This window comes from Mastomys coucha, unplaced genomic scaffold (genome assembly GCF_008632895.1).
Source record: "Mastomys coucha isolate ucsf_1 unplaced genomic scaffold, UCSF_Mcou_1 pScaffold16, whole genome shotgun sequence".
Classification (NCBI taxonomy): Eukaryota; Metazoa; Chordata; class Mammalia; order Rodentia; family Muridae; genus Mastomys; species Mastomys coucha.
The window spans coordinates 48,123,265-48,150,973 of NW_022196898.1; positions in this window are offsets into that span (position 1 = coordinate 48,123,265).

The window sequence follows — 27,709 nt, forward strand, 5'->3', positions numbered from 1 at the left end:
GGTGCACAGATGCCAGGTGCTTGACAGATGTTCTGTAAAACTATCTGATACGATGTTGGATCACAGGTTTCCAGAGAGCTAGCTGACTCTGACACGATGAAGTGACAGGTTGCAGTGCTAAAGCTATGCTCAGGAAATGAGTTGCAACTCTTGGTGGCAGAAAGGACCTGGGTGTAAAGTGACATTTGTATTACAAATCTGAGAAGGGGGAAGAGTGAGGAGGAGAACCATGTGCACTGTCATTCTTGAGAAGAGGGAATAGGCTGAGATGCTGCTGAAAGCAACCATCAAGAGATATTACTAAGTGGTATGAGGTGTGATTGTTCCCTGGTTAAGCATCAGGAAAGGTTCCAGGGTATGGGAGAAGAGACAGTTAATAAATTAAGTGGTTAACAAAACCTGATATGGCTGAGTGTGGCTGTGTATGCCTTTGATCCCAGTACCAAGAAGGCAGATGGTTTTCTATTGTTCAAGGCTATCCTGCCAATATGTGGAGTTCCTGGAAACCAAGGCTACATGGTGATACCTTTGGCCTGGTAGATGCCTCTACCCGCTCCCTCACTCCCCGCCTCCCCACAATGCTATGCTGTTGTGAAATTAAGTAGTGACGAGAGGTAAATACCTAGATCTACTGAAGTTGTCATTTCAAAAGGATAAATTTCACATATGAATTATATGCCAACTAGACAGTGTAAGAAGAGAGCAATTGTTCCCACTCTTGGGCACTTCCGAGAAAGGTGCTTCACATAATTCAGTCATTTCTGACCTTTACCTTGGCCTGAAAGGCAGTAGATAATGTCTTTTGCAGGGATGAAGAAATTGAGATTCACCTAAGCCAAATGTCCCAGTGTCACAAGAGTACCACAATTCACACTTTTCTGCCTGATGATGAGGATAGTTGGCACTCTCTCCACTGGTCCTTGCTGCTCCTTAATAATGCTGACCATCATTGGTTGATCTGAGGACTTTGCATCCATGGCTAAAACTCCCTCAGTAACTCTGCGGTGATGGCAACAGCTTCAACTTCAAGCTTGAGCTGAGAGAGGGGCTCCAGATAGCTCACAGGTGTCTCAACTCAGCGGCAAAGAGGTGGACTAGATTTCAAAGCCCCTCTGTGTCCTTTCTCCTGGGGCCAGTGCTGTCCAACCCAGAAGGCAAACACTGCCCTGTCCTCTTGATGAATAAAGCTTGCTTTTCTCAGCCCAATTCAAATCCAGATAACTTTGTCATCATTTTTAAGTTGATGAAGAGCATGCTGGGATCATTTGCCACTCTTTTTTTCACTAACCAAAGTTCATTGTTTGTTTGTTTGTTTGTTTTCAAAGTTAGAGTCAAAAGTTCTTTCTCTGTAAAGTCTATACCAACCAGTCACACCACCTGATGTTGCCTCCTGGCATCCTTTACAGAGGAAATCCATTTAATTCTAACAGTGCTTCTTGGTGTAGTCCTTGCAGGGGTCTAGTCTCAGGTTTATTTATCTAGGTCAGTTTATGTAAGAGAAGGAAAAACAGTTGAGTGTAGTTAGAAACTACCACAGCAACCAGTGGGTTCATATTTTTGCCTTTTTTATTTCATTTTTAGTAATTAATTTTTATTGCAGCTTATGAAAGAATCAGCCTGCAAAAGGCTGGAAAGTGTTTATATATATATATAAACATGGCCCTGCAGCACAGATAGTTTGAGGAACCAGATAGTTTCTGGACCAGAAGTTGACCCGTTATTGTTTGTGTCCAAGTCCATCCTACAGCCTAAATCTGAAATTCAACTTTTATCAGAACAGACACATTCATTCATTCATATGTTGTCAATGATTACTTTCATGCTAAAATAGCGGCCACAAATAATTGTGACAGGGACCATATGTCCCATAAAGTCTACAATATTTACTACGCTGACCTTAATTTTTTTCTTTTTCTTTTTGCTGATCCCAGAACTAGACCATGGATTCTCAAGAAACAAGGATTACATATTCAGTACATCTGGGGGATAATTTTTAAATACAAATGCCAACTTTGGTTCTCAGAGCCTTTTGATTTCAATGGCCTGCAGTGTAGTCTGTGCCAGTAATTTTAATGTGCAAAGAAGTTTTAGAACTGATGATCAGATCAACAATTTGATCAACACCACCACTGTTTCTAGGGCATCCTTAGTCCGTCATGAGAAACACGGCATTCAATATGACAAGTTCTTGGTCTTCATCTAGTGCCCACAGAGTGACTCAGACTCTGTGCTAATTTTCCCCTTTGGAAGATAAGTGATCCACCCCTCCCAAGCTTTACTTTCTGAGGACTTCCAAAATCTCAATATATTTTCATATATGAATGTGCATATTGAAGAATAATCCATATGATGTTTATTTACTCTCACTGAGAGAACTGCCATGAGATATACCTTGTTCTATCTCAGGCAAATGTGCATATATCCCAAAGGAATCTCCAGTGGTCAAGTTCATGCAGCCAGAACAAGCTCCAAGGAGATCTGTTTCTTGTTTTTCTTTTGTTTGTTTGGGGTTTTTGTTTGGTTTTGTGTTTTTAGAGTTGTCTGTGTAATAAAAAGAGAAGTAGAAAAGGAAACATTTCCACTATTAGCCTAAGAAGTTCACAAGTTTCAAGGAAACCACATTAGTCTTTCTGTTAAATGTTACTAATGGGATCATTTTAAAGGTGATAGAGCTACAGTTGATGTTGCTTAACTTGCCCAAAGTCACTGAGAAGATCCAGGACATTCCCCAGAGAAGACCAGGATGCTGTAGTAGCCTGCCCTTTTCAGCAAATACACACATGTGCTAATCTAACTCTGCAAACTATGGCCTAATAAAGTTTTATTGGGACACATCTGTGCCCATTCATTTTCATAATGTATAGGACTGCTGAGTAGAGCTGCTATGAAAAAGACCTTGTGGTCTACAGAAAGCTTAAAACACCCTCTATCCAGATATGTCCAGGGTTGGAGCAGGGATCTCCTGATTTGGCCACCATAATCTCCTCTGTGGACATGGGTATTTTCCTGATAAGTTGCCCCAGTTCTTAAATGACATTCATGGACACCATGCAACAGAAGTGTCCACAAAGACAGGAGAAACATCCACATCTTACCTGCACCCCCAGAGAAGCACTCAAAATGACAGGGACATCTCTGCTCTAGGAAGGAGCTAGAGGATAAAGAGCAAAGGTTGATTCTTTTAATTTAATTTAGTTTAACTTAACTTAATTTTTTAACTTATTCACTTTACATTCCACTCACTGCTTCTTTTCCAGGCAAACCCTCCCACAATTCTCCCTGCTTTCTCCTCCCTTTGTCCTCTGGGCAGGTGCAGGGAGCCCTGGGTATTCCCCTCCCCAACCCTGGCACTTCAAGTCTCTGAGAGGCTAGGTGCTTCCTCTCCCACTGAGGCCAGACAAGGCAGCCCAGCTAGTAGAATCCATCCCATGTACAGGCTACAGCTTTTGGGATAGATCCCACTCCCATTGTTCAGGACCCACATGAAGGTCAAGCTGCACATCTGCTGCATATGAGCAGGGAGGCCTAGGTTCAGCCTGTGTATGTTCTTTGATTGGTAGTTCAGACTCTGAGAACCCGAATAGTCTACATTGACTCTGTTGGTCTTCCTGTTGAGTTCCTATCCCCTTTGGGACCCATAATCCTTCCTCCTATTCTTCCATAAGAATCCCCATGCTCCATCCACTGTTTGGCTGTGAATGTCTGAATATGTCTATGTCAGCAGGTGGGTAGAGCAGGATAATATGCTCCTGTCTTCAAGACAGAGTATCATTAATAGTGTTAAGGACTGATGCTCACCCATAGGATGAGTCTCAAATTGGATCCGTTATACATTGGCTATTCCCTCAGTCTCTGATCCATACCCTGTGCCTGCATTACTTGTAGACTGGATACATTTGGGGTTGAAAGTTTTGTAGGTGAGTTGATGTCTCTGTCGTTCCACTGGGTTCCTGTCTGGATACAGGTTTCATATCCCTAATGTAGTGAGTCACAGCTAAGGTCACCCTCATTGATTCTTGGGCTGCTCCCATCTCCCAGACTAGGCAAAGGTGGACTCTTACCTGCTGGTATTAGAGCATGTCCTCATGACACGTCATGAGAACATTTTTTCTTACCAGTCCCCTTAGCTATAGCTGCCTGATAACCCAGGGATAGAAAGAGAAAAGCAGCAGATGTGAAATCCCTTTATACCAATCTCTGTAATGTTCATGTAAAGTGGGACACACTCACTGCCAAAATGTGAGATTCCTACAGCCCTCTACTGATCTAGAACCACATGGAGTTCAAGTTTCCACTAGCTTTCCCATCCTTTTTATTGCACAAGAAAACCCATGGCCCATGTTGTTGTCTCACGAATAGTTAATCCTTCTGTTAGGAACTTAATAATTCATTTTGTTTGGAACTTAATAATTGCAGTAATAATGGCATATTATATTTACTACTACTCTCTTATATATATTCAAGCATAATGCATTTGCTACCATATGGGAGGTGGTGTACTTGGCACCCTGTATGAAAGTTTGATAATAAAAGAATGCAAATACCACCTATTGCTTCTGCATTAAGTGGCCTCACTGCAGCGATTATCTCTATGGCTGCTTGACTGAGGCCCTTCATCTGGAAACAGAAAATAGAATAAGTGGGGCTTCCAATCTCAATGATCTGTGGAGGTGACATCATTAAACGGGTCTTCCTCGCCACTGCTCAGTAAGTTGCTTCTGAATAACAACTCCACTTTTCATATTCAGTTTTAACATGACAGTGGTCTGTGAGCCAGCACGGGGGACACAGTCTTTCTCAACATTGACCCCGATGAGAGCCAATGACCTTAAGGTCCTTGAGAACACATTAGCAGCACTTCGGGGCCTTTGGGTAGACAAGGCAGAGTCCTGACTTCATAGGAACCTGCAAACTGAGTGGCAAGGAGACAGAAACACACAGCATAGGCCTTCAGCAGAGGCCTTGGAGCCCAAGTCATAATTCAAGAAGGTTCCTCCAGAGGGGAAATAGCAAGATTAATTTTAGATCATGGGTAGGAGGCAGACAAAGGGATCTTAGTTTGGAACTGGTCAGCATGTACATTAACCTAGAGCAGTGGTTCTCATCCTGTGGGTTACAATCCCTTTGGCGATCACATATCAGGTATCCTGCATGCTAGATATTTACCCTACAATTCATAACAGTAGAAAATTACAGTTATGAGATATCAATAGAGATAATGTTATGGTTGGGGGTCACCACTTGAGGAAATATATTAAAGGGCCGCAGAGTTAGGAAAGTTGAGAACCACTGCCCTAGAGGCTTAAGAGTAGGTTGTGGGGTTGAAGAGTACTATGCTATTGCGCTCCTTGACATATGAATATGCAGATATGACTAGAACACCAGGTGTTTAGTGTCATTGGTACTATCCAAGCTTGGGTTGGCCTTCCCTGTAGTCCCACATGCAGCGGGACACCACACTTCCCGTCACTTAAGATATATCTGCTTGTACCACACTAATGAGTCCTGTTTTCTCCAGGTAAAGAAATGAATCTCAAAATCCTTTTCTGTAATTTTCTGGGTTCTCTGTGTCCTCTGGGAAAAGTAGCCACAACTTTAGCGTGCTGAGGTCCTATGAGCCAGTTCCCAACATCATGCCTGGACTGTGGTAACATTCTCTGGCCTCTGCTGGGCCTGATGCTGTTCCCATGGAGTCATGGTTAGCAGCTGGTTGAAAATTGTGCCTTTTCTTTGTCCCGACATAGCTTTAACCAAGAGAGTCATGAAGAAGACCAAGACCCCTGTCCTACTTCTCAGAACAAGAAAACATTGGAAACAACTAATCTGGGATTTGTGCTTGGCTTTATGACTTTCGTGAGAGTTGCTCAACGGATGCCAGCAACATCTGGATCGGGGAGCACATCTGCTCCTACTGTAATATAAGGAGGGCTGCTTGGCTGAGTTTCCCTCAGAAAGAGGTCCAGGATGTAGAGCAGTGGGGAGGGCGAACAAGCCCTAGCAGTGGTTCTTAGGAATGGGCATCAGGCAAGTGGCATTGCCCAAGCCCAAGCTTAGACCTTCACCAGGCTAAGCTGAGCCAGCTTTTCCCTAATCTCTACTTTGAGTCAGCTGACTCTTTCCCTCCTGCATACCTACCAGCCTCACTCTCAAGACCTTTTTAGGCCTCTTCTGCCATCACTGTCACTTGGCAAGTATCTGCCCACACCATGGACAAGCATCTGACAGGTCCTGAGCCTGCCCCACAAGCTTTCTCCAGACAAGGTATTTCTTACCAGCATTATACTAAAAAGAAAAGCTCCAGCATCCAGAGAGTCAAATGCTCACAGGAGTGATGTCAAAGTTTAAGACAACAGGAGAAGGTTGACTTTTTGTTGCCATAAAAATTCCTTTGCAGATATTATGACAACAATTTCTTAATAAAAAAAATAATATTGTTTTTATTTCCTTTTCTTTCTTTCCAGATTTTTTTAGTCCACTCTATGGCCAACCCTCAATAAATTACAAGCTAAGTGTTTAAAGCTCACTATTTCCAGAAGCAACTGTGCTTCAAAGATGGATTCTAGGAGCCAACTGGTACACAAGTAAGGGGTTTCCAGCATCTTCTCAGTAGCATGGCTGAGCATTTTTGAAAGGTGTAGGTGTAGCGTCCTGAACCTTAACAGCTGGTAACGATTGTGATGGTCATTTGGTATAAGTTTCCACCCAATAGAGGAATTCTGTCTGCAGCACCCAGAATGCCTCGATCACTTCCAGTTATGGGAACTCACTTCTTCACAAGGCAGGATACTCCCCATTGGATGGTTTCCATTGCTTTAAGATTTTTTTTTTTGTTTTAATTTCTTTGAAAGATCTTCCTTCCCAAAGATGCTTTTTAGGTGTCCAGAATCTTGCTCTTACAATGATGCTAACAGGAATTCTTTTCTCTTGCCTAGAACACAAAACAAGGGTGTTCCTACCTAGAAACAGAATAAATCGCTAGAACCACAAGGGTAAAGAAATCTCCACACTAAAGGAAAAGTCAGATTGTTTCTCAGTGTGCATCTGTTACTCCTCATTCCCACCGTGTGTAGCTTGTGTTTTCCCTTTCTTTTAAATTAATTAAAATTCTATCTGTGCATGTGTGTGTGTGTTTTAGATCTTGCCATGAAACACATGCAAAAGTTGTAGGCAGAGTCTCTGTTGTTTCTGCTGCTTGGCTAGCTGGCCAGTGAGCTCTGGACAATTCTGTCTTTCCCTCCCAACTCATGTTAGGAATACCGTCATTACAGCTGCTAGTACACTGGTTGGTAGAGTAGGTGTTTTTTTGGTAACCAATTGTTATTATTATACAATAATTATATATAATTAATGCTGCTTGGTGGAATACTGGCTGATTTTGTTGGTTTGATCTTGTGTAGGTCTCGAGCAGGCAATCACAACTTCCATAACTTCATGAGTACAACAGCCAATGTCATGTTCAGACGACAGGACTTCACAGTACGTCTCCTGGCTCTTACGGTCTTTCTTTCCCCTCTTCCTCAACCTTCCCTGGACCTTGCAGGGTTAGTATAGATGTTAAGGGCCAAGTACTCCCTAGTCACTTGTTCTCAGCCCTTTGACCAGCTACTGGCTTCTGCACTGCTGCTCATTGCACAGAGAAGTTTCTCTGACCAAGGCTGAAAGTGGCACGAACCTATGAGTATAAATATAAATGCATGGAGTGTTCAGTCATGGGACAACTTTCCCCTTCCAAAGGCTCAGAGATAATCAAGGAAGAAGAAGCAGAAAGATTCTAAGAGCCGAAGATCAAAGAGGACCAGAGCAAAACAATGTCTTCTGGACAAGACAACTACACTGAGCCTTGCAGCAGCTGTGGCTGCTTGCACAAGACCTGTACAAGATCAACTCAGTCCACATTCCAGTGTGGAGGGGAGCGCATGAGCCCTCGCTGCTAACTGAGGAGATATTGACTGACTATTGGTGGTTTCTAGGGGAGAATTGGTTTTCCTTATGGGTGTGACTCTGATATGTTTATCACATTCTAGTGGCTGGCCCACACCCATGAGTATATGGGCAGACCAAATTGTACTGAGTGAGTTACTCAGAAGAACACACACACACACACACACTCACACACACACATATGCACATGTGCACTCATGTATCACCCCAAGACAAAAAGTTGAAAGGGGGAGAGGGTCCCGGATCTAAGAGAAGTGTGGAGTGAATATGATCAAAATACACTGTATGCAAGTATGAAAATTCTCAAAAAATCAATTCAAAATTATATTTAAAAAGAAATGTGTTCTTATCTGAAGATTAGTATATTAGTTATGTTTTATTGTATTTAAAAACATGTACCTTTCAGATTTCATTTTATAACATATCTAGAATTGACTAGAGTGAAATATGTATTTATTAATGATCTTTTGTGTATGTGAGTAATAAATAGTCTCAGCATCATTTGTTAAGGAGTTATCTCCTTACTTTCAATTGATGTAATATAACTATATCATGAACTAAAGTTCAAAGTAGGTGAAGACTTACTAATAGGTTCAGTATTTTTATCTAGTAATCTATTTTTATAGATTTATAAGTATTCATACCTTGAAGACAAAAGCCCAGCTATCTATTTGATCTTACATGAATAAGGTATTACACTTCTCCTGATGAGTTCCAAATCCAATCCCTATTCTCTTCCAAGTGTGGAATCAATCAAATCACTCAGTCAGTCAACTTGAAGATATTTGTCATTTATGATGCTGAATCTTTCTATCCTTAAACTAAAGTAAAGATTTCCCCCTTTTTTACAACACAATTATTAAAATTTCTAGAAATGAATCTTTCAATATGAAACATTTCAAATATTTATTCTTAAGCATCTTATTTTATTGCTACTACAAATTATTCCTTTAAAAACACTTTACTTATGTCCACATGTATATATGTATACAATCTTTGTTTTTTAAGACATGATGTAGCTCTGACAGGTCTGGAACATTTTATGTAGATCAGACTGGCCTCTGCCCCTGCCCCTGCCCCTGCCCCTGCCCCTGCCCCTGCCCCTGCCCCTGGCCCTGGCCACTCTGCCTCTGCTTCTGCCTCCTGAGTACCAAATCTATCTTTTATCTTACTTTCTAATAGGGAGTTTTACTAAACTCTATCTATTTCTAATTTCCCTGTCCCAGTTTTGTTTTTCTTATGCTCCTAGTTATTTTTGTTGTCTTGTGTGGTCAGATTCTTCACATTAGTGTTGATTAGACATCCTTAACATGGGCATCTTTGTCTGCTTTCTAATCCTAAAGGCATTGCTTCTAACGTCCCTCACTAGAAATGATGCCCAATATAAATTTGACATAGAGTCTTCATTGGGATAAGCCTGTTTGCTTTTATTTACAATATCTACTAATCTTTATTATGAACTGGGTGAGAAATCCCATAAAGCTTCTTTTTAAAGTATCAATATATTTAACATAATTCACATGCAATACAGTTTACATTTTTAGAGTGCATGGCTTTAAACAATGATGAATTATTACAAATGGTACTGTACTATCAACATCATCATATGCAAATCATTTTTATTCCCCTAAATCTCTCTTGTGCCCACTTTAAGCCAATCACTAGTACTTTTTTCCATATTAAAAGATTTACTTTACTAGTACCTTGTCTAGTATTTTGTATAAATGCCTGAGATGGTTTTATGTATAATTATATTTGTTATGCTTTGTTTCACTTTGACTCCCTTTGAATGAATTCTCTTGATCTGGTCCTTATTTCTTAAATGTATTTCAGCTCAGACTCTTCTTCCCCAAAATAAATATTTAAGATGACAAATTACTTTTCAAACACTTCTCATGTCCACACTACATGTTTTGATGTGTATTATATTCATTATTATCTAGATCATAATACTTGAATTTCCAGTGTGATTTGTAGCTTGAAAGGGTTTTAACTTTCTAAGTGTGAGAGGGCTTTTCATCTTTTTATTACTTACTTTCACTCAATTGCATTATTATCTGAAAATGTGGCTTTCATGCAGTACATTTTAATTTTTTATAGCTTAATTTAGAAGCTTATGATCAGTTTTTGTGAATGTTGAAAAAAGGTGAAACAATCTATATACTAGGTCAAATTTATTATTTGTGTTCTAATAATTTGTATTCTTTTCACATGTGAGACAACATTTCAAAGAGTTGTATTAAAATTTACTTTGGTAAAAAAAATTATCAATTTAAACACATACACACACATACATGGAGGGAATGAGAGGGAGAGAATACACTATATAATTTTTGTTAATAATTTAATATTGATGCAGCTACTGTTGTTTGTCACCAGGGCAACCCCATCCCATCTTAGAAGATCTCTTAGCAGTATCTCTAAGGATGCCCTCTACCCCGGATCTAGTTGTTCTGAGAGAAAGGAATCTTGGAATTCCAGTAGTCATAACCCCAGAAATAATAGTGACACTCATAAAATCTTAACAACTTCTACCCAGTTATTTGGAATACTTTCCTAAGGAGTGACGGAGATCAAAAGGAGAGTTTTTGTGATGTGTTTTTTTTTTTTCCTACAAGAATGTTGACTCGGTATGTGGCAATGCTGCGTTTCACAGGCATTTGTGTGACCCATGGTACCACACACTAATTACTTTCCCAGTGAAGTTCCTCTAGAGTTAACAAGCAGTTGTGTAGTCTGCTCTCCATCCTCTAGAACACTGGAGTTCCTTCTCCTTCTGGGAAGTCTCACCATTGCTTACTCTTATCAATCAAGCATCCCTTCAGTTCCTCTCCTGAAGTTGCACAGGGCCATTCCTCAAGGGAGACATGGTCATTCTTCTTGCTATGCTGATGCCTTCCCCCACTTATGTTCTCACCATTCCTATTTTCTCCAGCATGTCTTCTTGGTTGTCTCCTCCTTAAACTCTGTTTCCTAATCATCCCCCCCCCCCCAGGTTCACAGACATTCTCATGTGAGTTCTCTTTATTTCATGACATATTGAAACAGTAATGACTTCTTGTGTGTGTTAGACTCTAGATGGCTCGGCATTCCTTCTTGTCTCCCTTAACTTTACCAGCACTGGTGGGAGTGTCTTGTTCCTTAAACTTTGTTTCATTTAAACACCTGAGTGAAATTTTCTGCCTGATTTTAAGACTCTATCTCACACAAAAATAAGGAACTCTAGAAGAGTCTCTCAGCAACTTTGACCATTTTGACTCTTAATGTATAATATATATTATACATTTAATATATGTTATTATATTAAATATATTAATAAATAATATTAGTATTGTATATTAATATAATGTTATATATTTTATATTATAATATATTATACATTATACATACATGCACATATATGTATATGTGTGTGTTTACAGGATTCTCATGAGAATTAAGTGTAGAGACAAAACACTAGCTTGATAAATTCTAGGAATAAATTATCTTAAAGTTGATATTCTACCTCCTTTATTGAAAGAGTTATTTGAAAGGTCACTGCCCATCAAATCCTCATACATGTACTTAGGGAAGTAACTAGGAGAAAAAAGCTTGAAGTCAGGAAGCCAGAGTTATGAGTATTCTGAACGTCAGTGTTAGACCTATCAATATGGTCATACCAGATAGTTTGGGGTTCTCATGGGGACCTCTTTGTCTGGATCCTTAGGAAAAGATGTTCATCCATACAGAACACCTCTGGGACATCTGGAATTTGATCTTTTTGTGTTTTTTTTAAAGACAGTTTTACTGAGGAACAACTGACATCTAGTAAAAGACACACACACACACACACACATTGAAGCAGCTTTTTTTTTCACATTTTTATTAAATATTTTCTTTATTTACATGTAAATTTCTCCTTTCCCAGTTTCCCCTCCAAAAAACAAAGAAACAAACAAAAACAACAAAAACAAACCCCTGTTGCCTCCCCCCTCCCCGTGCCTGCCACCCCACCATCTCCCACTTATTGGCCCTGGCATTCCCCTACTCTGGGGCACAGAACCTTCACAGGGCTGAGGTCCTCTCCTCCTATTGATGATCGAATTTGCAATCCTCTACTATACACATGCTGCCAGAACAATCATACCCCTCTGTGTGCAGTCCTTGGTTGGTGGTTGAGACCCTGGGAGCTCTGAGGGTACTAGTTAGTTCATATTGTTGTTCATCCTAAGGGGCTGCAAACCCCTCAGCTCCATTGGTCCTTTCTCTAACTCCTCAGTGAGCAGCTTTTCAAGTTCTTACATTTTCAAGTGTGATAAAATATAGATAACATAAAAGTAATCCTTTTAGGAATTTTTAAGTGTACGGTTCAATGCTGTGAATAATATTTTTACATTGCTGTGTAGCCAATCGCCCGAACTCATCCTACAGATTAAAATGCTATATCCTCCAAATACCTTCCCATTTATTCTTCCCCTAGACCTGGCAACCACCATTCTACTCTCTTCTTTTATGAAATTGACTACTCTAGACATATCATATGCCTAAAATAACTTATTTCACTTCCACTTGTGAAGAAACCTCAGGGTTCACTCCTATTGTAATATGTATGAGAATTTTCTTGCGTTTCTTTTTGGGTGCATATCATTATGTTGTATGCATATATGTCACAATTTTCTTACGCAGTCAGTTTCTGGTGGACACTGGGGTTAGTTCTACCTGCTCAGAGAGGGTGGGTTAGAACATACTGGCCCTATACCAGCCTGACCTTGTTCGTAAGACAACATGTATCATCCAAGAGACCTTTTATGAGGATTGACCAAGATATTGTTCTGTCTAATTACTGTGTCATTGTAAAGCCTTCTGGGTATGGGGATCCTCAAGGATCTTGATGAGTTCTGTATATGTTGGCTTTGGGTAGCCTTCTGAGATTTCTCTCCTCTCAACTCTTGCATATCTACACTGACTTCTCTGAAGTTTGGGAACAGCCTAATGCTAATAGACACCTCCCTGACTATGGTGTTTTGAGTTAACTAATCCCCCTTTCCACGGAGAGTTGGGCAGACTCTGTGGTATACTAAAAACAGCCATACAATCTCCTTCTAACTAAAACTGTGTTATGTCTTAGTGCATTTTCTGTGAATCAGTAGTGGCAGAGTATTTCCATGGACTGACATTTCTCATCTAGAGTCACTGTGATTCACTTTGGAAAGCACACTGGAGTTTTATGTTGCTCATAAATGTTTGAAAAGAAACCACTTCAATAGTCTAAGATAGGAAATCACAGCCTTGCTTACGGGGATGGCTTATCTGAGGGCTGCGGGCTTAGAAAGTAACAGAAATCCAATTCAGCCTCAAATTGAGCACTATTTGCTTGCCACTAGGTGATACCATGAGCTCATGCCTCGGAATCCTGCTGTCTACTCCTCCTGCTGGACTGGTTGGCTCATGCATGTCACATGGTCACCTCAAACAAACTTAAGCTGGTTTTGATTTTTAAGTTCCCTTGCTTCTTTGTGGCTTATGCCATTCTTCAAGAATCTGAATTCTGTGATAATAAAAGCTTATATAATTCCAAACACGAGATCACATTTTTAATTCCATTGGCTTTAGTCTGTGTACCCAGTAATTTTGAGTTACATAACTAAGAATCTAGTTGGCCTGCTGTGAACCTATCCCTTGTAGCCTTGAGTTGAGGGATGGGGGCAAGGGTTTCCTCTTTGGGTATATAGAGGACACAGATGGCCTGGAGGAAAAAGGACTTTTTGTGGCTACAGGGAAGAGAAGAACTGTACTCATCCCCCTGGAGACTGAGCTAAACAGGAAGTGATGACCCAGGAGAGGTGAGAGAAAGAACAAACTCTTGCTGCATGATTCTAAATGACTTGATTTAGAAACCTCTGAAAAGCTCAGACCGGATTTAATTGAGGCCAAGACCCTTAACGCAAGAGAAGTCCAACACACAAAGGATGTAGTGAGGTTGGTTTGCCCACTGCTGCAGCTGGCTTAGATTCCTCGGACAAATCAGTTCCAAAGGATATCCAAGCTCCCTGCAACATGCCATCCTTACCTCACTTTCAGTATTTGCAGACCACCATCATCTTCCTCCCAAATTAATCACTTACCCTATCTCCTCAGAAGAGAGTCCTTCTCTCTTTCCTCTTACAAAGCATACATTGATAAACACAGAACAGCCCTGTCTAGTCGATTCTTGGGCAAACATGTCTTAATCTTTCTGTTCCTGATTTGGCAAGATCAATAGTAAACCTGAGAGAAAGTAATTTTGCCCAGATGAGCTAAATGGTGAATAAAGAAAATCAGGTGAAGTGTCTGCTCTATGACCCAAGAATGGCTCAAATTTAAATCATGTCATAAACTTTTCAGTGCCTCAAAATTGTCTAAGTTTAATAAATAATTGCAGATTATCCAGACCTGGTTTTACAAATGATAGTTAGACATGTAGTTACAACCCAAGCCTTGTCTTGTTTGAAACAGGCTGTGGGATTATACACATTTGTCTTCACCCAAGAAGCCTAAAGATCCAAGGCAGTGGTTCTCTACCTTCCTAATGCTGTGACCCTTTAATACCTCATGTTGTGGTGATCCCCCAACTATAAAATTGCTACTTCATAATTGTAATTTTGCTATTGTTATTAATTATAATGTAAATATCTGATATGCAGGATATCTGATATGTGACCCCTGTGGAGGTCACGACCCACAGGTTGTGGAACCACTGACCAGGGCTGTTGTCTTGACTCATTGACATTCAACATTCAGGCTACCTTATTAAAATATTATATAAAGGGTGGCTAAATGGTAGGTTACTCATGGAGTATTTACAAAGCCCTAGGTTTGATCAACAACACTGTACACATATATTCACACACACACACACACACACAGATGGGACATACAAATAATAAACTATTAAATGATAAGATTACAACATATTCTGACACCAATGATCCTTCAAGATTTAATTAACCCATGGGCTCTCACTTTTGTTATCTAGTTTAATTCCTGTAGAAGAGGGCCTCAGATTCCACCAGTTTTAATTTAACTCTATGGAATAAAGTCATAGTCTTACATATTTAAAAAGCTGACAGCCTTCTATCGCAAATAATTAGCTGATGCTCCAGCTAAGTTTCATGAGTGTTGACTCTAGCTAATTTCATGTCTTAGTTTACCAATCTGGTATTTCATAAATGGCATTTTTTAACAAAATCAAAGACCAGGCTACTATGAGCCCTTGCCTTTAACACTAGAACTACAATCACTATGGTCAGTTTCCCTAAAACTCAAGTCTGCTTTTGCCAGTCCTTTTCTTAAAACCATCCCATTTTCCAACACCACAGAAGAAGTCCGAACTCCTTACCACAAGGGAGCAGAAGAGCAATTAGATCGCTTTGGGTGCCCATCCCCAGGGTAGCACAGCAGTTTTACATTCTTGGTTCCATACACTATAGAGAAGAAGGAACTGAGCTGTTGAGCGACATGGTCCGTTCCTGTCACTCTTGCTTCCTATCCCACATGGCTAGGGCATCCTTTCCTTCCAGGTAAATTTGGCTGATAGCTCCTCTGAGGAAAGAGAATGACAATGGAGTCTCCAAACCTCCCACTGTCCACTGTCGGGAATGGAAGGAGGGGGCTTGACTTAGGGCGTGACCCAGGTATGGCAATTGTTATACTAACCAAAAAGAGCCTAATCTGGCCACATCTGACCTGTGTCACGCTCCCTCTCCTGATTCTAATTCCTCCTTCAGGACTGGTTTCTCTTGGCTCATTTCTATTTCCTCGTAAACATTATACCTCTTTTTTAAAAGATTTATTTATTTATTTTATATATATGAGTACACTGTAGAAGAGGGCTTCAGAACTCATTATAGATGGTTGTGAGCCATCAGGTGGTTGCTGGGAATTGAACTCAAGACCTCTAGAAGAACAGTCAGTACTCTTAACTGCTGAGCCATCTCACTAGCTCAATGATACACCTCTTATTAGCTGATTTCTTCCTAAGATGCTGACAAGTCGGTGAGGACTCCATCAGTATTTGTTCCACTATTAGAAAGTTAATAATTTCAAACATTCCATTGATTATATCATATCAACACATATAAACCGTTCTCCACACATTAAAACACATTCACCTCCATGGATCTAACTGTGTTCAGAATAACTTTTTCTTATTGTGCTAAAGTTAGTTTGGGTTGAATGCCTGTCAATTACAACCAGGATCCTGAAAGTTTATACTTACTTAAACCAGCTTTCAGAAGTCCCAACCCACAGGCTGCCTGGGATAGGGTCTCTGAGTACATATCCTTTGTTCTACTGACCTCTGAAGAAACTGGAACTTTTACAAAAGTGTTGTCAGACAATAACAACTATTTAAAATTAAGATCATTATTTTGAGCAGTCAGTCTCCAAATACTAATTGGTTCATTGTGTAGGAAGCATGCCATTTATATGGCATCAATTAAAAGTGTAATTAGTTAATTACCTAAGCATGAAATTACTACTATTTTATCCTGATGGCTTCACTACAAAGCCATGTTGTCCCCAACTAGTGCTCCCAATAGGGTGTTGTGCAGATATTTCTCGTGTTTTTCCCTTGAGCAACTTTGTAGATGATATAGCTGTCCTTCTCCATCCAGTTCAGCTTGAATTACATAAAAAGACATGGCCATCAAAGATAGTGATTGCAAAATGTTGCCTATATCTGCATCACTTTGATGACGTAGTAACCCTCTGGGTTCTGCCTTCACCAGGTCTAGGGTAAGCATCCCACAGTTCTCATTTCTGAGAAGTTCTAGCTAACTGGATGTGGCTAGTCTAGAGCTCACACTGATTTCTTATGTAAGTAGTCAGAACCACCTGCCTTTCACAGATTACCCTAGCTATCATAGACATCCCCAAACACCATTTCTCATTTCCTTAGCTATTTTCAAAAGCCTTATTGGGAGAATTGATTTTTAAATAGCATGACCAACCCATTCTTAAGCATATTTACCTTACTGAATTGGTGGGGTCCAAACTCCAATGTATCAAAGGTTAGAGAAATAACTCAGAGGAGTTCAGGCTGCATGGTGGGGAGATAGCAGAAGGAAATGTGATCGCCCACATGCACACACTGGGTAAACAGTGTGTACTGAGGGGATCGGAAGAGTGTGTGTCCCATCTGAAAGTTTCTATTCTGTAGCCTTGTGGCTAAGATCATAGCCTAATATGATTACTTATGAGCTATGTGCAAGTGTCCGATTTCTTCATGCTTTGTTTTTCTCTCCCGTTCAGTGTGAGTGGCAGGATCTATCTTAGAGGGTTGGTGTGAGGATTAACATCAGGATAGGCAGTAGATAGGCAGTGATACCTACTCTACTAGAGTAACAGCAAAGACTTAGATAATTATGGCTGTTTCTAGACACTAATAAGCATTAAGTCAACATTAGTAAAAATACAGGGTACTTGATAATTTGTTTTGCTTTTACATAATCTATGAAACAAATACAATTCCTAACCATATTTTGCTTATTAAACTGAGACATTAAAGAATTACATAAAAGGCCCAACTTCACAGAGCTAACAAAGGTAGAATTTGGTAATAAACCTATCTTGGCTGATTCCAGGTCCCTACTTTTACCACCATACACTGTGTTAGCAGCTAAGCAAGGCAGGCCCCTTTCAGGGAAAACTCATGTGTAGCGCACCTGCCAAGCTATCCTTTGGTTGATTCAACTAAGATGCTGGCGAAATTTGAGGAGAATCTGCTAAGATCACCAAGATACTTCAACTCATTCCTTCAGCCACCTAGCATAAACTTGGCTTTTATTATTACTATTACTCTGATTATTGTTACTAGTATTATTTTAGAGAAGCAAGGCTTCACTTTGGCTTACAATTACAAGGACTATAACTCATCTTTGTGAATGAGCTTCTGGCAGTCATTCCTCACACCTTGACAGATCAGAAAGCAGAGAATGGATGTCACCCTCAAAGTGATTCATTCTAGCTAGACCATAATCCTGAAGACCCCACAGCCTCTGAAAATAGGGTTACCTGTTAAGGAACAAGCATTCAAACACATGAACCCATAGCAAGAAAAAAAATCATGCTCTCCATTCAATAACTGATGCAAATATCAATGGACATTCCTTCCATGCCACCTCCCAGGAATGTCATTCTTCCTCCCCTCTTGCAGGTTACTGTGCAATGTAAGACATGAGTCAAACAGTTGCCATTAAACACATCGAGATTGTGGACAAGAAATTCTTTGCCGGGCAGTGGTGGCGCATGCCTTTAATCCCAGCACTTGGGAGGCAGAGACAGGCAGATTTCTGAGTTCGAGCCCAGCCTGGTCTACAGAGTGAGTTCCAGGACAGCCAGGGTTATACAGAGAAACCCTGTCTCAAAAAACAACAAAACAAAACAAAACAAAACAAAAATCTTCACTGCTGGCAAACCCATCAAGTTGATGGGGAAAGCCAACAATAAATAAAAACAGCCCTCGGAAGTTCTCCCCAAATAACCTGACAGTCTATGTGTTGACCAGATAACATTAGTTAAGGCCTGATGCTTTCTTCCAGGAAGGAAAACATGAGACAGTCCAGAAAACTCTGGTAACGTTTAAAGCCCATATACCTTTCTGTGTTATAAAGAACCTCCTCTCTGTCTAGTCTGTTTTCTTTGTAGGGCAGTTAGATTGCTGTGAGATGTATGAAGCAGGTTCACAATGGCATAGAGCAAAGGTTGAAATAGTGCCAGTCAGTCAGATCAGGGCTGCCCCATGCGCTTTATCATCTAGAAGCCGGTAGAGCACTCAGTGTCAACAATGACTTATCCAGCTAATAGAGTGGGGTAGAAGATCCTAAATTATCCATTGGAAGTGTGGGCTTAAAGTTATGTCTGTGTCCAATCTATTAAGTCTGTTAGATTTAATATACAGGCAATGATGGCGTAAATGGGAGAAACCTGTGACTTTAACTCTTCAGTTGTGCTTTCTTTCTATTTTTTTCCACCTGTACCAAGACAACTCCTCCTGGAACCCAAGAAGCTTGCTATATATTGTACTTATTCTGAAGAGGCTGGAAGTCAGGAGCTCAGGATTTGCCTGTACGCTGCTCTCCATGTCATCTTCACACCTGTCAGCTTTTGCCATTTGCCAGGTGACAGATGCTGTGCTCATCCCACACACCTATTTCATGGGTAGAGGCAGAGCAGCATCTCAGGTGGCAGTGTATGAGGAAGCAACGCAGGGGAGTCATTACTAATGTTAATGTTGAACTGAGTGTATGCCAAGGCAATTGTATGTACCATCTTAACCTTTTGTGCGCATGGTCAATGACCTTGCAGAGCATGCACTCAAATGTCCATCTTAACCTGAACATGCTCAAGAATGTGCCAGCATCCAAAGTGCTTTCTCTGTGAGTGTGCACAGGCTTGTAGAATGAAATCTCCACACTGCCTTTGTTTGGGGCAAACATTGCTCTGGAAACAACCCCAGTGCTCTCTTACTGGCTGCAAGTCATGCTTCTTTCTCCACGCCAAGCTACTAATGCAATTTTGGCTTCTCAACAAAATGAAAAGCTATTGCATTTGGTCACAACTGAGTCACTGGCTTTGCTCCATAAGGAGCAGTGCCACAGATGTCTGACCAGTTGGTGCCATATAGAACACAAGTTGAGTTTTACCTGGTCACTTAGATGGATTTAAACACTTAAAAATGGATTTATCCTAATGACTTTTATTTGTGTGCATGCATTTTTGGGTGTAGGATGTAGATGTCACATGTTAGGGATGTTGGATTCCTTGGAGGTTACAGATGGTTGTGAGCCACCTGATGTGGATGCTGAGAAGTGAACTGAGGTCCTGTGGAAGAGCAGCCAGCATTATCAACCATTGAGAAATTTCTCTAGCCCCTAAAAGTGACAGAAACCTGGCTTTCTCTGTGTATGCCTGTCTCTGTCTCTATATTTCTGCCTGTTTTTCAGTCCCTCTTACCCTTCTCCCCTCCTTGTCTATTCCTCCCCTTCTCTCTGTGTGTGTGTGTGCGCACGTGCGTGTGCGTGTATACAGTATTTTGAACATGGCTCAATTATTTACAACACTTTGTGGAGCTAAAGAAAATGTCTTGGGCTAGAAAGATGGCTCAGCCATTAAAGATCCACATGGCAAGTCACTACTACCTCTAACTTCAGTTCCAGGGGGTCCAGTGTCCTCTTCTGGTTTCTGTGGGTATTGTACACATGTAGTACACATCCAGGTAAAATACTTATATACATACAGATTTTTACAAAACGTTTTAAAGAACCCACCCTTCTTGGGTCACTTTTGATCTGCAAGCCACAGTGTATAAGCTCCACATCCACATTAGAGGTATGCACAGAGTAATGTGGTATCCATTTATCCTGCTGAACATGGTTGGAAAAAATCAATTCTTTGGCATGCCAGGTATTGTGCCCATCTCAGGGCAAATGATACTTCCCAGCATGCTTCTCTGGATGGCACCTTCTTTGTGTCAGTTGCCTTCTACCTCCTTTCTAATCTTCTTGTCTTATCTTCTCAGACCTAGACAATGAAAATGTCTCCACTTACTTACGGTATACCTGGCTTTTTTCTGTTGAAGCAATGATCCCTTTCTCTATGGGATGGGTAATTATCACATTATAGATGTTAGGCTTACTTTTTGTCATGTCTTGACAATTCCTTCAGTTTTGAATTCCTTTTATAAAAGATAAGCAGCCTCCCTAAATTTCCAGTACCTGACCTTTGATTTCAGGTATGTGCTTACTTAACACAGACCCATGGGAAGCAGGACCACAAACTGAAAAAGTCTATCCTCCAGCAGAAGACGAGGGACTGAGGTCATGACTTGACTCTTATTTCACTTGACATATCCAAAATCAGATACATGTACGATAGGTATGTTTCATGATGATATGTCATTACTTTTCTAAAATAGTTATAGATTATTTGTCCATGTCTCCATGTCATGTTTATATTATTATTATTATTATTATTATTATTATTATTATTATTATTATTTGTACTTGGTCAGCCCTCAGGACAACCTCCCAGTCTGAAAGAAAGGCTTTCCCAAGCACTAACCCCGCTTGTACAATGGACATGACCACAAGAAATAGTCAGCCAAACTAGAGGTTAAGAAATTTTCTTGCAGAAGAGAAATCCACATGCTATTGTCCCTTGCCTATAAGATCCTAAACTGAATTCATCAGCCCCCTTCCCACAGCCCACCCATCATATTACCTGGTCAAGTTTCCACGGTTAAAAATGTGTAGTTTATTGATTAAAACTATTATATTTTGTATACTAACTAAAAACAATTTCAAAATTGTTTTTGCTCTTACTAATTAGATACATTCACTCGGGACTTCATCTGGACAATGAATGTAACTAACAACTCAAATAAAGGTTTCTCAGTCTTTGTTAGAGAGTCTATGGATTTTGAGGTGAAGCATTGTCATCCTATGTGGCAAACTAAAGACACACAGACACCTTTATGTGTATGTAATTTTAGGTAAACATAAGACAATAGGCTTCTTTAAGCCTTAGCTTTAACAGACACTCTTAGTGTTACCTGTCTCTCTTCCTTCTTTTTTTCTGTAGTGACCTCCTTTCTGGTCTTAAACAGGTGTCTATTGCTGTGATGTAACCATGACCAAGAGCAACTTAGGAAGGAAAGGATTTATTTGGCTTACATATCAAAGTCTATGATGTTCTGTGTAATATTAGGGAAGCCAAAGCAAAAACTAACAAGCAAGAACTGAAGCAGAGACCACAACGGAGTACTACATACTGTCTTGCCCAGATTGCCTCACCATACACCCTAGGACCACCTTTCCAAGGACAGCTATGCCCACACTGTGATGCACACCCCCAACATAAACCATCAGTCCAGAAATGCCCTATAGGCTTAACCACAGGCAATACGATAGGGGCACTCTCAGTTGAGGTTCCCCCCTTTTCACATAACATTAGCCCATGTCAAGCTAAACTACTGACTAGAAAATTTTCACTTACTCTTTCATTTGTATGTAACAATTAACCATCTCTCGATGCCTTGCCATAAACAAAAATCATTATGGTCATTGCTTTTCACAGTTCATTCTGATGCAGCCAAACTTAATACAAAGGCTTGGTGTGGTCCCATTAGTTATTGACTCCAGTCCCGGACTAGGTCACCCAGATGGGTGTTCAAACAAAGACCCAAAAGTATACTGCAGGAACCCTGTAATCTTGTGGAAATGGTTTACCTATCTGATCTTCAGCTTAACAAGATGCGGAGCTGAAGCATAGCCTTCCAACAGCACAACCTTCCCATAGGTGACCAGGTTTGGGAAAGACTGATCATATCAAACAACTCACCAGGTTCTTACCAGAGACTATTCAATGATCATGAAGCCTGAGCCGGGGATTGAACTGAAGATCTTCATATATATTTTACCCATGGCCCCCAGGAAATTGTGGGCTGGAGTGTGATGCAGACTCAGCTCTGCCTCCTCTTTCTGCAGATTCCTTCTCACCCCAGCTTAATAAATGTCACTGAGAGACCACCAGTTTTGTGCAGTTTTGGCCTCCATTTGAGCTCTACCCTGCCCATTTCTATTGAAAGATCATTAGTTCCTAAAGGACCTTTCTTGTTCTTGTTCATTAAAATAATTTATTTTACCAAATTACCCATGTTAGAAATATTGTTTATGGTGGAGCAGATGAAGTCCTAAGTGAATGTATCTAATTAGTAAGAGTGACAGCCATGTCAAGGGCCCAGTGCCTCAGAACTGTGGAAATGGCAGTCTTCCCCTGGTCCAGGTACACATGTTAACACTGAATGCAGAATCTAGCAACCACAGCTTCTTACCCCCATTTAATGCAACCTGAATGTGTTCTGCCATATGAACCTCCTGCCCAGGTGAGCTTACTAGCTCCTACTTTGTGCTGATGGTTGCTGTGTCTCTACCAGAGTGCATGGGCCGCTCTATTCCTGTTGTCTCTAACTGTGGCAGTTTTTCACTCCTTGTCACTCAGTCGGGACAGTCCCCAAGCTATGCAGATCACAGAAATTGTGTCTCCACACCATCTTCATTAGAGTAACACTTCTCCTTTCAAATGAGAAAAACTGCCTTAGCTTAAAGAGAAGCCGAGAAATGGCCCTAAGAGTTGGTTGATTTCTTCTAGGATCCTTCTCCATATTTCTAGGCTGAAAAAAAAAAAAAGATAGCATTCTCATGTGCTCCCTAACAGGGGAGTACACATGTCAGTGACTGAATGTGCAAATCTGTGCAACCCCCAAGATGGAGGTGTGGTTACCAGGCCAATCTATACTGGTTACAAGAATGTGTCAACAAGCACACAGTGCCAAATAACAGACTTTTGAGAGCTTAGCCCTCAACTCCTAAAGCATTTGCTCCATTCATTAGTATGTAAACAGCATAAATATATTGTTTTTATTATTTAGCTTTTGTTAAACAATGACAGACCCCCATGACTTGAGTGATGATCAATTTTTGGATCAACAATTATTTTACTACTTAACATATCCAGTTATCATCATGACGCCATGATTTAAAAACCACTAAGCTTAAAGGACTATATTCTATGTCAATGCTTTGGGACCTTTTTCTGTTCTGTGCTTCCTCATTCTAGTTGTTGTACACTGGCACCAACTATCATCACTGGTCCTCTGTTCTGATTCAGCTCAACTCTCCTCACCCATCCTCCCAAGCCTCCTGATCCTAGATACTTTGACTCCAATCCTTTTGATTCCATTATTTATCTTTAAAGCATATTTTTACTTTATGGGTGTGAGTGTGAGTGTTGGCATACATATCTATTTATGCACCACACATGAGCCTGGTACTTTCAGGAGGACGGAAAAAGAGCATTGGATCTCCCTGAAACTAGAGTGGCAGACAGTTGTGAGCTACCATGTACATGCTGAGAAACAAACCCAGGTCCTCTGACAGAGCAGCTAAGTGTTCTTAACTGCTAAACAGTTTCTCCAGCCTTTCTATTATATTTTCTTCCCTTTAACTTCTCGGTGGTCACATCTCTGCTCTATTTCCCCAATGTCTTATCCACCTTCAAGGAGAGACATGCTCTCCCAGTTCAGGAGTTTCCAGAAATAGAACTCAGAATCACAACCTACTATATCCAAATCAGTGAACTCCAGATCTGCCTACTGCCTCACATTCAGTCTTTCTGCTCAAAGAATTGTACCTCCAGCCACATTGTCCTATCTAGATTTTTCTTCTAGTATTTTTGCCCTGTTCTATTTTAAATTGGCTTCTTCCTTTTTTGAGACAAGATCTTAATGTATCCCAGACTGGCTTCAAATGTGCCAAGTATAGAAGGATTCCCTTAAACTTTTGAATCTTCTGCCTTCACCTCTTGAAAGCTGGGATTATGGTCATGGACCACTATACCTGGGTTTATGTGATTTTGAGATCAAACCCAGGGAATCACATACTCAGAGCAACTCTACCAACTGAGCTACTATGATGGTTAGTTTTAATTATCACCTTGACTCATTCTAGAATCACCGGGACTTGTGTTGGTCAGGTTGTTTGGTAGGCATGTCTGAGGGGAACTTTCTGGAGGTGGGAAGTCTCATCCATTGTGGCTGGCATCATTTCATAGGCAAGAGACCCTGAACTGCATAAGCGTGGGGAACACAAACTGAGCACATACGGGCATGCATTAATTTGTTCCTCTCTGCTCTTGATTGTGGAAGTGATGTGACCGTATCCTTTGAGTTCCCACCACCTTGACTCCTCTGTGCTGATGGGCTGTACTGTGGAACAGTGAAATAATAGAAGATGCTCTTCTCTTTTGTGTTGCTATGGCAGCTATATTCACAGCTCTGTTTTACACAGTTTTTAATCTTGTCATATTAGATGAAGCTAAGTTCATTAAAAAATATGACACTGTTTCCAGAACTTATCAAGTCTTAGGTCTGGGAGATTGGACAGATTTATCCACAAATGACACAGATTGGGATCTAAACACACAACATCCTTAATAGCATATTTTGTGCTACTAATGAGGCATGAAATGCATTCTAAAAATGTAATGGCCCAACAAATGGTGATGAGAAAAGTGGGTATCTACATACAAATGGATGACACTGGTACATAGTGAAGCCACGTATAAAAATCAAATACACCTGCATCAAAGAAATAAATATAAGAGCTAAAACTAGAAAACCTTTAGGAGAAAAACAGGAGCAAAGTTTCATTGATATTGAATTTGACAATGGTCTTATAGAAATTATGTCAAAGCCACAAACAACAAGAGAAAAACAAATAAATTGGACTTTATCAATGTTAAGGCCTAGGAAAAACGTTAAGTTCTAGGTAACTGTTACCTGTCTAGCCTGCTGTTACTAACTTTTGTGCTGTTACTAATGGTATAAGGAAACTCTCTCATGTGCTGCTACTGCTGTCACTAGGATGTTCTGTGCTTTGGTGTTCTTGGGAACCAGTCACAATAAAAGACACTGCTTTGTATAGTTAGCCACAATAATCTTGGACCCTAACCAACCATCAGGCAACACTTCCTGCGCCTGTGTATGAGCTTTTATGGTTTTTGCTTTTATAAGTTGCCCCTGGGATGAACCCTCATATAAGGGAGACCACCTGCACCAATATAAGAAACTCTTTGGAGTAAGGCTTCCATTTTGAGTAGAAGTCAAATAAAGTTTAAATTCCCAAGACCTTCCTGGGAATTGATGTTCTGCTTGGCAGAAAGAGACATATATGTGGGTAATTGACATCTGGTTGGCAAGTTAAGACATGAATGTTAGGCAAGACAAGTCCCTTACCACAGTTGAATACCCCAACCATTGGGAGCAAGATAAATGTACAGCAAAGACATGCTCCTGCCTGCACCATGCCTGCCTGGACACTGCCATGCTCCCACCATAATGATAGTGGACTGAACCTCTGAACCTGTAATCCAGCCCCAGTTAAATGTCCTTATAAGAGTTGCCTTAGTCATGGTATCTCTTCACAGCAATGAAAACCCTAATGGAGACAAGTGGCCCTGGAATTTAAACTGAAATTGCATTAAATCCTATAAATTCCTTTTGAACCTGAAAGGCCTAGAAATGCAGGTTTGGAAGTTATGTCTGATACTCCAAAGAGATCCATGGAGGCCATCACTGGGCAACACCACCACCTGGTGTCCCACCAGGCTTCTAACACTCTGATGCCTGTCACTCCTGCCTCGCTACATGGCTTCCATGTCTGCCCCGACTGTCAGTCTTTACAGTGGCTGTAAGAGAAACCGAAAATGTGGTACATTTACACAATGGAGTAATACTCAGCTATTAAAAACAATGAATTTATGAAATTCTTGGGGAAATGGATGGATCTGGAGAATATCATCCTGAGTGAGATAGCCCAATCACAAAAGAACACACATGGTATGCATTCTCTGATAAGTGGATATTAGCCCAGAAGATCAGAATACACAAAGTACAATCCACAAACCACAAGAAACTCAAGAAGAAGGAAGACCAAAGTGTGGGTACTTCATTCCTTCTTAAAAGAGGGAACAAAATACCCATGGAAGGAGTTACAGAGACAAAGTGTGGAGCAGAGACTGAAGGAAGGACAATTCAGAGACTGTTCCACCCGGGAATCCTTCCCATATTCAATCATCAAATCCAGACACTACTGTGGATGCCAGCAAGTGCTAGCTGAAAGGAGCCTGATATAGCTGTCTCCTGAGAGGCTCTGACAGTATCTGACTAATACAGAAGTAGAGGCTCAGAGCTATCCATTGGACTGAGTACAGGGTCCCCAATGAAGGAACTAGAGAAGAGACCCAAGGAGCTGAAGGGTTTGCAGCCCCTTAGGATGAAAAACAATTTACACTACCTAGTACCCTCAGAGCTCCAATGGACTAACACACCAACTAAAGAGTACCCATGGTGGGACTAATGGCTCCAGCCGCATATGTATAGCAGAGGATAGCCAAGTAGGTCATCAATGGGAGGAGAGACCCTTGGCCCTGTGAAGGTTATATGCTCCAGTGTAGGGGAATACCAGGGACAAGAAGCAGGAAAGGATGGGGTAGTGAGCAGGGAAGGGGAGAGGGAACAGGGGTTTGTTTTTGTTTTAGTTTTTGTTTTGTAGGGGAACCTGGGAAAGGAGATATTGTATGACATGTAAATAAAGAAAGCATCTAATAAAAAAAGAGAGAGAGAGAAACTGAAAAGTTCATACTTCTTCATGGCAACAAAGTATTGAATGAAAGTCTTCCCCAGAGCCTGCTTCAGACACTCATCTTTCTCCAGGGCAGCAAGGGCAAGTCTTCCCACTTCAAGTAATTCAATCAAGAAAAATCATTCACAGGTGTATTCAGCCACTTGGGTTTTAGTTCATTCCAGATGTAATCAGGTTGACAACCAAGAATATCCATCACAGAAAGATTCCATTTTCTTCAGATCACAGACTAAAGCTGGTCTTCAATAACAACATAAAGAATAGAAAGCCCACGTACACATGGAAGCTGAACAATGCCCTACTCAATGATAACTTGGTCAAGGAAGAAATAAAGAAAGAAATTAAAACTTTTTAGAGTTTACTGAAAATGAAGCCACAACATACCCAAACTTATGGGACACAATGAAAGCAGTCCTGAGAGGAAAATTCATAGTTCTGAGTGCCTCCAAAAAGAAACTGGAGAGAGCATACACTAGCACTAGCAGCCTGACAGCACATCTGAAAGCCCTAGAAAAAAAGAAGCAAATTCACCCAAAAGGAGTAGATGG